Raw genomic sequence first — 13,304 nt, 5'->3', positions numbered from 1 at the left:
CTCTCCACAGGAAATACAGGTAAATGGGTGAAGTAGCCCTTATTATAAGTAAATAATTTCTGTGTTCAGATGTAACAGACTATTAACAGCATTGACCAGGAATGTGATAAGACTTCATAAAATAAAGGCAAAAAGTACAATAATAATAAAAGAAAAGAAAAGAAAATGTGTAATCTTGGTATGGCTGTATGCTTGGAGTGTCTGTGAAAATTTGCTGAAGTTCTATCCCCATGCCTGCCGAGGAAGGCATGATAGTTGTTTACTCTTTGTACTGTACACATACATGTCTCTCAAGTGTCAAGCTGTCACAGAATGTAATTACAGTTGCATAATCCCTCTGTCACAGATGTATCATCGACATGATTATGTCAATAGCACAGTAACACTACATCAGTCCACAGTACACCTTGGTAGTTATATAGATCCACCTGATGTGTAAGTGTTCTCTGTAGTTGTATACCTGCAGGTGTTACTGCTTGTCCCATACTGTCCCATGCAGATAGCTACATCAGTTATAGAGCACTGTTATACATAAAGGAAGGATAGACCTGTAGAGTATATAGCAGTATTGTTGTAAACTATATAGCCTATACTGGTATTAATGAACTGTATTTCTCTCTCTCCCCACCCCTTATCTTCTTCTAAATTTATTATTGTTATTCATTGGTTATGGTTTATTATTAACATATGTTGTTCTCTAAACTTTATTTTGAGGCATGTGTTTTATTATTGTTATGCATTACAATGGTCGCATATTAACAGATCTTGTTGAATTACCTATGTTGCTGGCCTTATGCCGTAACTGTTACTGGGACCCTGTTAATATACTGACTGTTATGTTAGTTATTGTTGAGTTCCATATAATATGCATTGATATGTTAATGGGTTATTTCCAATGTTCTGGCATGCTGTCATAACTAACAAAATGTTTTGTTCATAACTCTTTTATCATAACCTTTCTTCATCATTTCATTTCATTTCTTCATCACCTCTTTTCTCTCTGGCAATCTACTTGTGCCAAAATAGTACCTCCTAACACCTGAGCCACTACTATATCCCTCTACAACATCATTACTTAGAAGCTCTCTCATTTGATGAATGCAACTGCTTATACTCACAAAACTCCAAGTAACAATCAAAACTGCTACGGTATCTAACTCCATCCTCAATGATCAAATTGTATACAATGTTGATGTGTAATGTTTGTAAATAACTTGTACCATTGTGTTTAATATTTATTTCCATGCACTGAGACTGTATATACACTATATATTGTGCTTTTTCTTGTATGTATAATTAATGTTATTGTGTAGCTTTTCTCCCCCGGCCTCTACTGAAAATGGCCTCACCTAGGCCCAGTAGACTTTCCAGGTTAAGAAATGCAATAAATAAATAACCTATACACATGATATAAGATGTTTTAGACAAGTTATTCCCCGTGAAGACCACTAGAAGGTGTCTTAGCATTAGTTTTAACAAATATTTATGTCCTCAGTATGAAATTTCTGTTGATGGGCAGCCATGGTGGTGCAGCAGTTAGCGTTGCCGTCTCACAGCAAGAGAATCTCCAGTTCAATCCTCAGCTGGGGTTCCTTCTGTGCAGAGTCTGCATGCCCTCCCTGTGGTTGCGTGGGTTTCATCTGGGTGCTCCGGTTTCATCCCACAGACATGCTGTAGGTGGATTGGAAACTCTAAATTCGCCCTAGGCATGAGTGCATGCATTTGTGTGTGTGTGTGTGTGTGTGTGTGTGTGTGTGTGTGTGTGTGTGTGTGTGTGTGTGTGTGTGTGTGTGTGTGTGTGTGTGTGTGTGTGTGTGCCTTATGTGGAAGGTTGGGCGCTGGTCTGGCAATTCAACATCGTAAAAACTCCACTGCCAATCATGAGCAGACAGGTGATCCGCTGTGGCGAACCCTAACCAGGAAAAAGCCAGAAGAAGATGAAATTTCTGTTGATGAATTTTACTTATAAGTACTTATGTTTTTAAAAGGTAATGCTTCTATATTCACGTATTTCAAAATGATGTATTTAAATATGAAGTTTTTAACAATCAGAAAGTTTATTTATTTAATTTATTAGGTAGAACAGGGTAAAGTGAATTTTTATTATAATTAGTTTAGTATTTAATTGTGATTTAACATGTTCTGGCTGGTCCTTTTCAATATTTGAGGTAATAAAAATGGTAAACAGGAAATGAGTTGTCATCTGATGAAGTCTTTATACATGAGATGAAAACGTTGATGGTGTAAACGCATTTATGTTTTTAGTTCATGATTTATCGATTAAACTTTTTTATTAAGCTATGGTTCTTCCCTACACCCATCTTTCAGATCCCTACCTGCCTTTCAGTAGATTTTTCCCCTTGCTTGCCCCCATTTCACCACTGTTCTGTCACCCCTTTTTTCTTTTCTTTTTAAATTTTTAGTGGGGGTTTGCGCAGAGCTAAGAGGCATGCTGTGTCATGCAAACCCACTCAAACCTGCTTAAAAGTGCTTTAATGTGCATTAATGATCTTATGTGTTTCTCACAGTGTTAATACAAAAATTCCCCAATAGTACAGGATCCAATGAAGGCTGTCCCACAGTCGTAGTAGAAAAATACAATCCACAGATAATCCAAAAACACGTACAAAGTTTATTAGCGATACAAAAAGAGTTAAAAATTTGCTTTCATTCCCAATACAGGAAACTTCATCAGAATGAAATGCCCTTGTTCTGACTAACATTTTATATCTTAGTTAATTGCATTCAATTTAAGCACCTTAATCAAATAGCAGCATTTAAAGAAACAAACCACTGTAGTTTTATATGTGTCTGTTTTCATAAAACAAATGTCATGAAAGCTTATAAAACAAAAAAATAATAAATAAAATAACATATCATAATGTATTGTATGTTAAATCGAAATAAAATAATGAAAATTCCTATGCACCAGTGTATATATGTGTAAATAGTGTCAATACTCCATAAAAATACACAGTATAAAATACGAAATGAAATACAAAATAAAATAAAATAAAAATAAAATGAAACAGAAATGTGTTGTTATATAAATAATCATTTAGTAGAATTCAAATATATTAATTTCCTGAATTTAATTGACATGCCTAAAATTGTGTGTTTATATTATTTCTTTTTATTTTTATTTTTGTTTTATTTTATTCTGTTTGCCCTTAGTTTTAGGGCAGGTAAAAGGGACACATGGTCATTCATCCCTGGGGGTGCATTGGAGTCTAGTCTCAGTTGCCAAATTAATTCCCTGTAACTGAGTTGGTTCTCCCAGTCCCCCCCCCCTCTATTGTTCCAAGGTACTGTTTCCAAAATCCAAAACTTAAAATTAGCTTCCTTACAAAAAAGTGTATGCCGGTAAAGAGCATTTGTCTCCTTTTTCCTGTTCACATCATACATGTGTTCGTAAATTCTCTGTCGTAGATGCCTTTCTGTCTTACCCACATAATGTCCCCAACATAAGGTACAATAAGCCAGGTATACTATTCCACTAGTATAGCATGTACAATATTGTTTCCCTTTAAACTTAATGGGAATGGTGGGTAGCTGTAATTCCTCTGTGTTAGCTATAAATGTACATTGGGGACATCTTTCACATCGGAAGGTACCTTTCTTCCTTTTATCTTTCACTTGCTTCTTTCTCTCAAAAATAGCTTTAAAGTTAGGTCCCCTTCAGAAGCTATAACATAAATGTCTATCAAATATTTCTAACCTATTTGGCATACTTTTAAAAAAGTCCCATGTCCTGTTGATAGTTTTCCTTATTAAATATGTCATAACAAGAAAAAGGGTGTTAGTATTAGTAATCATGTTACCAGCTTCGTGGTTGATAATGTCAGGGTTACAAACTAACACATTGTCTGTCCTAACTTCCTTATTGAGTAAAGGTATGTATTTACTCCCCCACCCCTTAATCACCTCTTCCTTGAAGGGAATAATAATGGAGTCTGGGTAGCCCCTCTCTGAAAATAATTTGTGTACATACTCTAATTCTTCAATAAACTCAGTATATCTTGATGTCATTCGGGCCACCCTGATCATTTGTCCCTTAATAATATTCCTCTTTTGTAATGGTGGGTGATTACTACAATAGTGGAGGTAAGAGTTAGAAAAACATGCCTTTCTAAATATTTTGGATACATATATTCGATTTTCATGATCTTTTCTAATAGTTATATCTAAAAAGTGTGTTTCTTCCGTGTTAAATTCATATGTAAACTGAAGAAATGTGGTAGAATTATTAAAGTAGTCCAATGCCATTAATGCCTCATCTTGTGTACCCTTCCACACTATCAATATGTCATCCAGAAAACGAAAATATTTAACTATATTAACCATAAATGGTGAATTGAAAACAAAATGTGTTTCCCAGAATAACATAACAATGTTGGCAAAAATGGGGGCACAAGCTGTCCCCATTGCCACACCATCAAGTTGTTGATAAATTTCATCCTGAAAATAAATAAAATTGTTCTTTAAAACTAATTCTATGTTTTCCAAGATTAGTTTGAATTCGTTGTCATTCAAAAATTTTAATTCTATTAACATATATTCAAACCATTCAAGTCCTATATTGTGCAGAATCACAGAAAATAAATCTTTAACATCTATTGTTAAAAATGAATAGTGTGATTGATATGGCAGTTGATTAATTTTGTTTAGTAAATCCCACGAATCAATCAAAATATGTGTATATAATTTGTAGAAAGGCTTTAATTTACTGTCAATATAAATAGCCAGTGGTTGTGTTTTTGAGCCTTCCGATGTTACAATAGGCCTCAATGGTGGATTTTCAACACCATTATGTATCTTGGGAATACCAAACATAGTAGACAGAAAGGGTTTTTCCACCTTAAAAAATCTGTATAATCTTTCATCAATTAAGCCTTGCATTAAATTGTCTTCTATAATCATATCAATCTTGTGGTAGGCAATGTTTAGTTCATTAATAGAAATAATTGTGTATCTACCCTGTACATTCAATATGTCCATCATTTTTGCTATATATGACCAGTTATTCATTAGTACTACCCCACCCCCTTTGTCAGGTTTCATAATCCTGACATCCGGGTAAAGATGTTTGATTTCATCCACAGTTGTTTTTTCTTCTGTAGTAAGGTTTAATTTACAAAGGGTATGTGCATGATGACGCTGAAGCATTCTAACCTCCTTTATCACTATTTTTTCAAAATTACTAATATCACTCTGTAAGGGGGGTTGTATGTACTTCTCCTGTTCAAACCATCACAATATCTATTCTTACTAGTGTTAAATACAGTATTATTCTCAAGATCATTAAAATATGCCAAGACTTGCTGTACAAGAAATAAAAAGCTATGGTTCTTCCCTACACCCATCCTTCAGATCCCTACCTGCCTTTCAGTAGATTTTTCCCCTTGCTTGCCCCCATTTCACCACTGTCCTATCACCCCTTTTTTCTTTTCTTTTTAAATTTTTAGTGGGGGTTTGCGAAGAGCTAAGAGGCATGCTGTGTCATGCAAACCCACTCATACCCACTTAAAAGTGCTTTAATGTGCATTAATGATCTTATGTGTTTCTCACAGTGTCAGGCAAATGTACAAAATATTAAGCACTGCCACATCTCGAACCTTGGCTCCTGTCAACAACATCATAGTGCATTAGACCCCTAGGCCACTCAGCTCTTAATTAAAACAGCTGTTTCCAGCAAAATATACTGATTGCCACTGACAGACTGCAAGTACATCTAATGGGAAAAATGGAAGTGTCCCTGGGACTCTGATGCAAAAAGTACACCAGTACACAGCCAAATATATAATAATGGATGTACATGCAGCCTGGGATAGCAAATAAATGTACCCTTTGCTGCTATTGAATTAACTGCTACCCATGTTTGCAAGTCAGAGGCCTGTAGGTAAGGACACACTACACATATTTGTATATTCTAACTATATGTCGCATACTACTCTGTGATTGGCGCTGTTGAATAACAAATGTACCTTAAGCATATGCCTCGAGTGGACTGTAAAGGGTACCCTTACCCTGGCTCTGCTGTAATAACAGAGCTGACACTGCTGCCTCAGTTACACGTACAGCTTGTTGTCCTCAAAAGTGTTCACACTCCCCCCATGTGTCCTAGGCTGCAGCAGTCGCTGCAGCCTGGAACATACGTAGCTGCACGTTAAGCTAGCTGCTACAGACCTACCATACCTAACAACCCCCAAGAACAAGGGATCCAGACAACACCATACATAAAGCTTTGGGGGAGGGCAAAGGTCCAGCAACATGGGCATGTTTCACAGTTTGCCCCTACAAAGATAGTGAGCTGATAGAATAGCTGCTACTGCATCAGCATGCATATTCTGATGGATATGACATCTGAAACTCACATGTCTCTCTCTTTCTCTCTCTTTAATGACCACAACCCATAATGTTTACCACTGAACTGCCAGATAATCACAATGTCATGGGACAATGGCCAAACATATCATGCAAAACTGTGGACATACCTCATAAATCTCAGCAGTGGACAGTATGTGTACCTACCTTATGTGATGTGTAGTCTCCACACCTCACTAATATCCATCTCAAAGACTAAGAAAGGGGCCAAGGCCTACATGAAGCCCCTAAATATTGCACTGTGGTGCCTTGTCATTGTGTAATGAAAGTGCAACCCAGCTGTTTTGGATGCAATTTGCAATTCTGAGCCACAGATTGGTGCACAGGCAATCAGCTGTTAATGAGCATTACCTGCAAAAGGCAATCAACTGCTTATGGCGAACAGGTATGTATATTGCTTTACTCAGACAGACAATGGTTTTGCAAGTTGTTTGCAGAGGTTTTGTTCAAAACAGGATTACTGTCCTCTATCAGGTATGTAATACATGTCCCCATATAATGGGATGCAGATGGGAGGATGGATGGATGGAGAATAGGGATTACAGCAGTAAGTCTGTAGTACAGCTATGGTATTGACATGTTGATGATACTCTGCTGTCCAACAGCTACAGGCATGCCTCTCAACTGTCCCTGCTTTGAATCAAATCACAGCTCTACCCCTGTTACTCCCTCCTACAATAGTCCGCTGTTGTAGGAAAGCTAGTATATTATGAGTTAGACATATTGACAGTAAGTAAGGGTGTACACAGCTATAATATCAAACAATATACTGCAATTCACCTCCTCTCAGTCTGTCAATGTCACATAGAAATAGTTCTGACATTGTAAAGGTATTCCTGAATGTCCCTGATGTACTCTGGCAGATCAGTGTTTTGTTGACACTGGTACCGTATTGCATGACAGCTATGGCTAACATACCTGTCAACCCCTTACAGCAGGAATTCAGGTCATAGCCATAATTATTGGGGGACACAGGCCCAAACTCAGTGACAGGGTATACATATTGGCCATACAAGTAAGACTATGAACACACTAGCAGATATTGCTGTAGCATAAGTGTTTTCTGAGGGGTCTGGTGTGTGACAGACAGATTCTCCATATTCTGACAACAACCATCAGTGATTGGCCAACCATTTGATAGACATCCACATGTGTATGCCAAAAGGACCACATCTATGAGGCACACATTCACATTCCAGAAACATTTGTGTAATGGAGAGGTATGATGATTACAGGGAAGATATACTAGAGCAGGTTTGCATTGCTGTCTGTCACTGTGGCACACTATTGTTGCTGGACTGTCCCCATATAGTTGTTGTAATAGCACACAGCTATTTGTCTGACAGTGGCTGTATGACACAGTAGTGGGACTTTTCCTGTAAGGGGCACACCACAGTAGACTTCAGTGATGGGTTTAGAGACATACAACAGACTCTGTCACGGCACACAGGGACATAACAGGTATTGCTATATATATCTTGGAGATAGCCACACATGTAGTGTGTTGGTAAACTGTGGAGTATGACCTGTAAGGGAGTGGTGGATAGTTCAGCCCATTTTGGTTGTGCAGGGTCTGTACATCGTTGACATCCATGTATCTGGTCCTGTAATGTGTTCCCATGTTGTCATCTTGCAGGTACAATGTATCGACAGAGACATCCTCCATTTTCATCTGCAGAAAATGACACTATAGTGGATGCCCTCAGATTCAACCATCACATCCTGCTGTCAAGGGGTCACCACAATCAAGAATACCAGGCAAAACTGTGGGTCAATCTTGTGAGGGTTGTTAATGATATTAGCCAACAGGATAGGACCTATGAGCAGGTCGAGACCGAGCCACAGACATGGTCACTGGGCAGCTGCTTTTGCAAGGGATCATGCTGCCATCAGTGGAGGGCCTGCAATCCAACAACCACTCTCAGCCACAGAGGAATTCCTGGTGAGCCTGGGATCAACCCACAGCTCCCAGTCAACCATCACACCATACATCCTGGAGATGGGTGCCACATTGTCCACATCAGAGGAGAGTCCAAGTAAGTCAACTCTGTTCACCAGTATAATGCATTTGCAGTCATTGTGGCAGGCTCTACAGACCAGTACATGGGTGTCAGGTCTAGGGAGGAGGTTGGCTTTTCGCCACAGTTGTGCACACATACTCAGAATGGCAGCAATATAGCCAGTATCACATTAGCTACTGAATATGTGGATATATGCACATATTACCTTGTAAAACTGCAATATTTGTTGTTGCTGACAATATCTGCCTCTCACCTTTTCACAGGTATGTCAGGTGTGGCAGGAGTTCCTGTACCTGGTAGGTTTCATACTGTTATATTGCCTGATCAGATATACCCTATGAATTTTAAGGGCTGCCATTTTGCTTTTTGCACAAGTGTTCTGCTTCACTAGAGTAGAATAATTGTATGCTCCATTTCGGAGCAGTTACAGTAACTACAGTGCATAGACTAGGGAATTACAGGTGTGTGTTTTTACAAACATTAATATGTCTGCACTTAGAGTTATGAGCAGCTACACAGCCTGCTATACATGAGGGAATCACTCCAAGATGCTCAGACACAATAGGGAGAAAGTACATACCTGAGGTAGTGGCACTACAACTGACATAGCATTGTTAAGATAGGTGCACTGGGTTTAATGTGTAGTTCTGTCACATACACTGTCATATTGCATACTTCACAGGTGTATTGAGCTGGCAATGTTACCCAGATGTAGCTGACGTGCATGTTAAACAGGGCCTGGGTTATCTGTGTATGTTGGTGTGGATGTGTGTTGTGCATGGGATCAGAGATGAGAAGATGTGGGACATGTGATGCAGCTGTGGATCCTCATCTGTATGAGCCTGTGTGGATTACCATACATAATAGTGCAGGTGGTAATGTACTGCTTTTGTCTTGCTTCTCACAGGTGAACAGGGGGGTTGGAGTCTGTCCCCCTCACAACCTGATGTCAGTGTCTCATCGGACTCTGATCATGATGGTGACCATAGTGAGGCACAGGTGGGGTTGTTGGTGGCTGAATCTGTCCCAGTGGTTGACATCCCTCTTCTTCCCCTATTGGCCCCGCACACAGTCAGTATACTCACACAAAACCAGTCACCAGATGCCACAGATATTGAACAGTCAGAGGGTAGTGACATAGTACAGGACAGTGTGAGAACTATGGAGTCAGTGAGTATAGACATTGGCCATAGCCAGACAGCTGGTGAGGTCCCACACAGGCAGATTGACAGGGGTACTCAAAGGAGGACTGCTGCCCATCCACTTCCTGTTGTAGGTGTCACATTGTGGGTCACTCGTCACATGTTTTGGGCTGTCATGGAGGCACAGGCATGAGCTGAATGCAACATCAGACAGATGTTTAGGGTTATGGATGCAGCACAGTTTGACATCTGTGACTGCCTCCACTGCATTGGTGATGCAATGGAATGTTTCACTGATGTAGTGGACAGATGGTGGGCTCAGACAGTGTCTATCTTTGAGTGCACATTGTCTGTGCTGGAACATGTGGTTGGGGTTGGGAGTCGGACACGTGGATGTAAGCCAGCAACACCATCTTCTGGTAGTCCATGTGACCATGCACATTCCTGTAGTGGCAGCACCTCCTAGCTCTACAGAGGCAGGTGTGCTGTCCTCACCATGATGTGGCAGGCCATGGGCACATAGTCCTGGGTGGTCCCGTGGGGGACACAGGCCCAGCAGACAGCAGTCAACATCAGGTACTAGTCCCGCATCTGACCTTGGGCATGGTGCTGCCCATGCTAGTCATGGAGGAGCCAGTTCCAATGTTCATGACCAGAAACAGTGAACTGTCCATTCTACCATGTGCGGTCCACAGCTGTCCACTATATGCACATGTAGGGCTAGCACTGAGCTTGACTGTGTACACACACACACACACCAACACCACTGTCACATGCAGGTCACCAACAGACACACACAGCACCACTCCATGACCCATGTCAACAGCACCCCTTCCTAACTCACACACATGCTGTCAACTGTTTGGCGCAGCCTAGACCTCTGGCACCACCACACCACACCCTGTGCATGTGATGATACCTATGCCACATCCCTACCATCCATGCCATTGATGCAGGGACCTACATATATGAGTCTGATGCACAGGGAGACCATATATCTTTACATGTGTTTGTCTAGTACAGTAGTGTTATTCCATGGCAGTTGTTGTGGGCCATGACAGGTACTGTATGCTGGCATATGTCAAGAGTACACATCAAACATTGTGTACCTTTGTTGCTTGATGGTACACTGGTGGTAGTGTTACAAAATGACAGGTGTATCACAGAGCTATATTTTTGTCCCAGGAGTTTGAGTGGTGCAACTATGAACACATGGCAGAAATACAGTGGCACAGGATGGCAAGGCAGCAGAGTAGAGCTATGACATCAACAAGGCATGCCAGTATATGTGCATGGCTTCCTAGGTGTTTATGTGAAGAACATTGTGTCAGGGACAATGGGTATAGTCCACATCAACATGCTTTCATACCCTGTGACACACTCTACCAGCCTTGACACATCACCTGGGTAGTCTGCATGTACAACTGTAGATGGTGGTGAACATCAATTATGTTTATGTAGAGGGGGAGGATTTAGGGCCAGCATCTAATCAAAGGGCCATAAAATGCATAAGCAATGCACAGGGATAGGCCACACGAGCATGTCTCTAGTGCTGTCAGGGGACATATTTACACACACACACAAAGAGTTGGATGCTGTGTGATTAGAACTCCTACTTATCTAGTCTTACACACTATAGCTTGCACTACTTATCACATGCACCACACTGTTTATACTACACTGTCAGCCATTGCTCTTAAGGGGGATGACATCAGCAGGCCTTGTAACAGAGGCCACTGTTGAGGCCAGCAGATTGTCAGTGTGCGTAAAATGCATAACCATTGGACAGAGATAGCCCATAAGGGCTTGTCTGAAGTGATGCAAAGGGATATAGTCACACACAGATGCACACACACACACACACACACACACACACACACACACACACACACACACACACACACACACACACATACACACACACACACACACACACACACACACACACACACACACACACACACACAAAGTTGGATGCTGTTAGATTAGAACTCCTACCTATCTAGTCTTACACATTATAGCTCGCAGTATTTATCTTATGCACCACTCTGTTTATCTGCTACTACACTGTAAGCCAGTGCTCTTAAAGGGGATCACATCAGCAGGCCTTGTACAGTAGGGGATTTAGAGGCCAGCAGCCAGTCACAGGGCCAAAAATGCATACCACTGCACAGAGACAGTGCATATCAGCATACTCATAGTGCTGTGAGGGGCATATACTGATACACACACACACACACACACACACACACACACACACACACACACACACACACACACACACACACACAGTTGCAGGATGTGAGATTAGAACTCCTGACCTAACTAGTATTACACACTACAGTTCAAAGTACCTATCGCACATGTCACAGGTTATGTCTGCTGTATATGTTGATGCAGGCACAGTACTTGTGGACTACACTAAATGGCCTTGTGTTAAACAGCAAGTGTGACCTGCAGAGTGATACTGCTTGGTACTGTTATTGTATCTAGTGTCCTAGGGGTGGAATACCTGGTCATATCCCTGCTATGTGTTTACACCTACCAGTCTGGCCATATGGTGCCATTTGCAGTTTGATAGGCAGACATGTGGGCAAGGACAATATGGCCTATCCAAGGAGTGCATTGCAACCATTGTACATTACACTACCTGCATACCTATGCCTGTCTGCAGATTGACAGCCTGCAGGCTCAGGAGTCCATTGGTAAGTGGATTATATACTGTTGTAGCCTTGGTCAGGTGCCATTGGATGGCTGTTGTGATGTGTATGTGCAGATAACTCCAGCATTCATGGGTATGTAGGAACATTCATACATCTCTGCCCATATCCATATCAATGGTGTATAACAGGGTTGTCTCCTTAAATGTAGTTGTGTGTGTGTCAGCAATGTAAATGTGTTCATCTGTTCTGTAGATGTATGTGTGGAGACTATGTATCATTGTACTTTATACAGCTATATATACATCTTGTTTTATATATATATATATATATATATATATATATATATATATATATATATATATATATATGTGTGTGTGTGTGTGTGTGTGCGTGCATGCAACATACTTATAGAGACACTAATCAAGCATGAAGGGGATAGGGAGAGACAGCATATGTAGTGGACTGTATGTACAGACATATGTCCACATAGAAGGCCTTTGGGCAGATGAGGCAACAGACATGGGCTCAAATTAGCCAAGTGTAGGAGCATGCCCAGTGTGAACAAGGTGACTCCAGTACAGACCTACCTGTACTTCAGTCCAGGATTTTGTGTGCTGCAGCCAACTGGCTGCTAAACCTGTTTCCACAGCCCAGCACCTCCCTGATATTTTGTCCAAGGCACTCCCCAGCTGTTTGCTGAATGTAATATGTGACCCATACCTATCAACTGTACAGATTGTAATGGATTGTGGTTTTCTGATGCATTGGGGCAAAACATTATAGACTAACATTAGGATATGATGAGAGACATTTGAGTTACTGACTCCATGCACAGCAGGGGATTCATGCTAATGCAAGACCTGTTATTCTATCAGCTTTCCACATTTGTCTGGCCAATAATTAATCCTTCTCTGCATATTTGTGCCTTTGTCCCACTATTGTTTATGGCTTTGTCCAGATTCCCTGATCTAAGAGGTTGAGAGGTATGATGTAACTGAGGTGCATGATGTAACACCACACACACAGGGTGACAGTCTTCATACCACTCACTGTGTTTTCCACCCCATATTTCTGCTCTGTTCCTCATACAATTG

Source organism: Protopterus annectens, chromosome 3.part0, assembly GCF_019279795.1.
Source record: "Protopterus annectens isolate FY-2018-M chromosome 3.part0, PAN1.0, whole genome shotgun sequence".
NCBI lineage: Eukaryota > Metazoa > Chordata > Ceratodontiformes > Protopteridae > Protopterus > Protopterus annectens.
The sequence above is the reverse complement of the archived record's forward strand: the minus strand, read 5'-3'. Positions refer to the sequence as shown.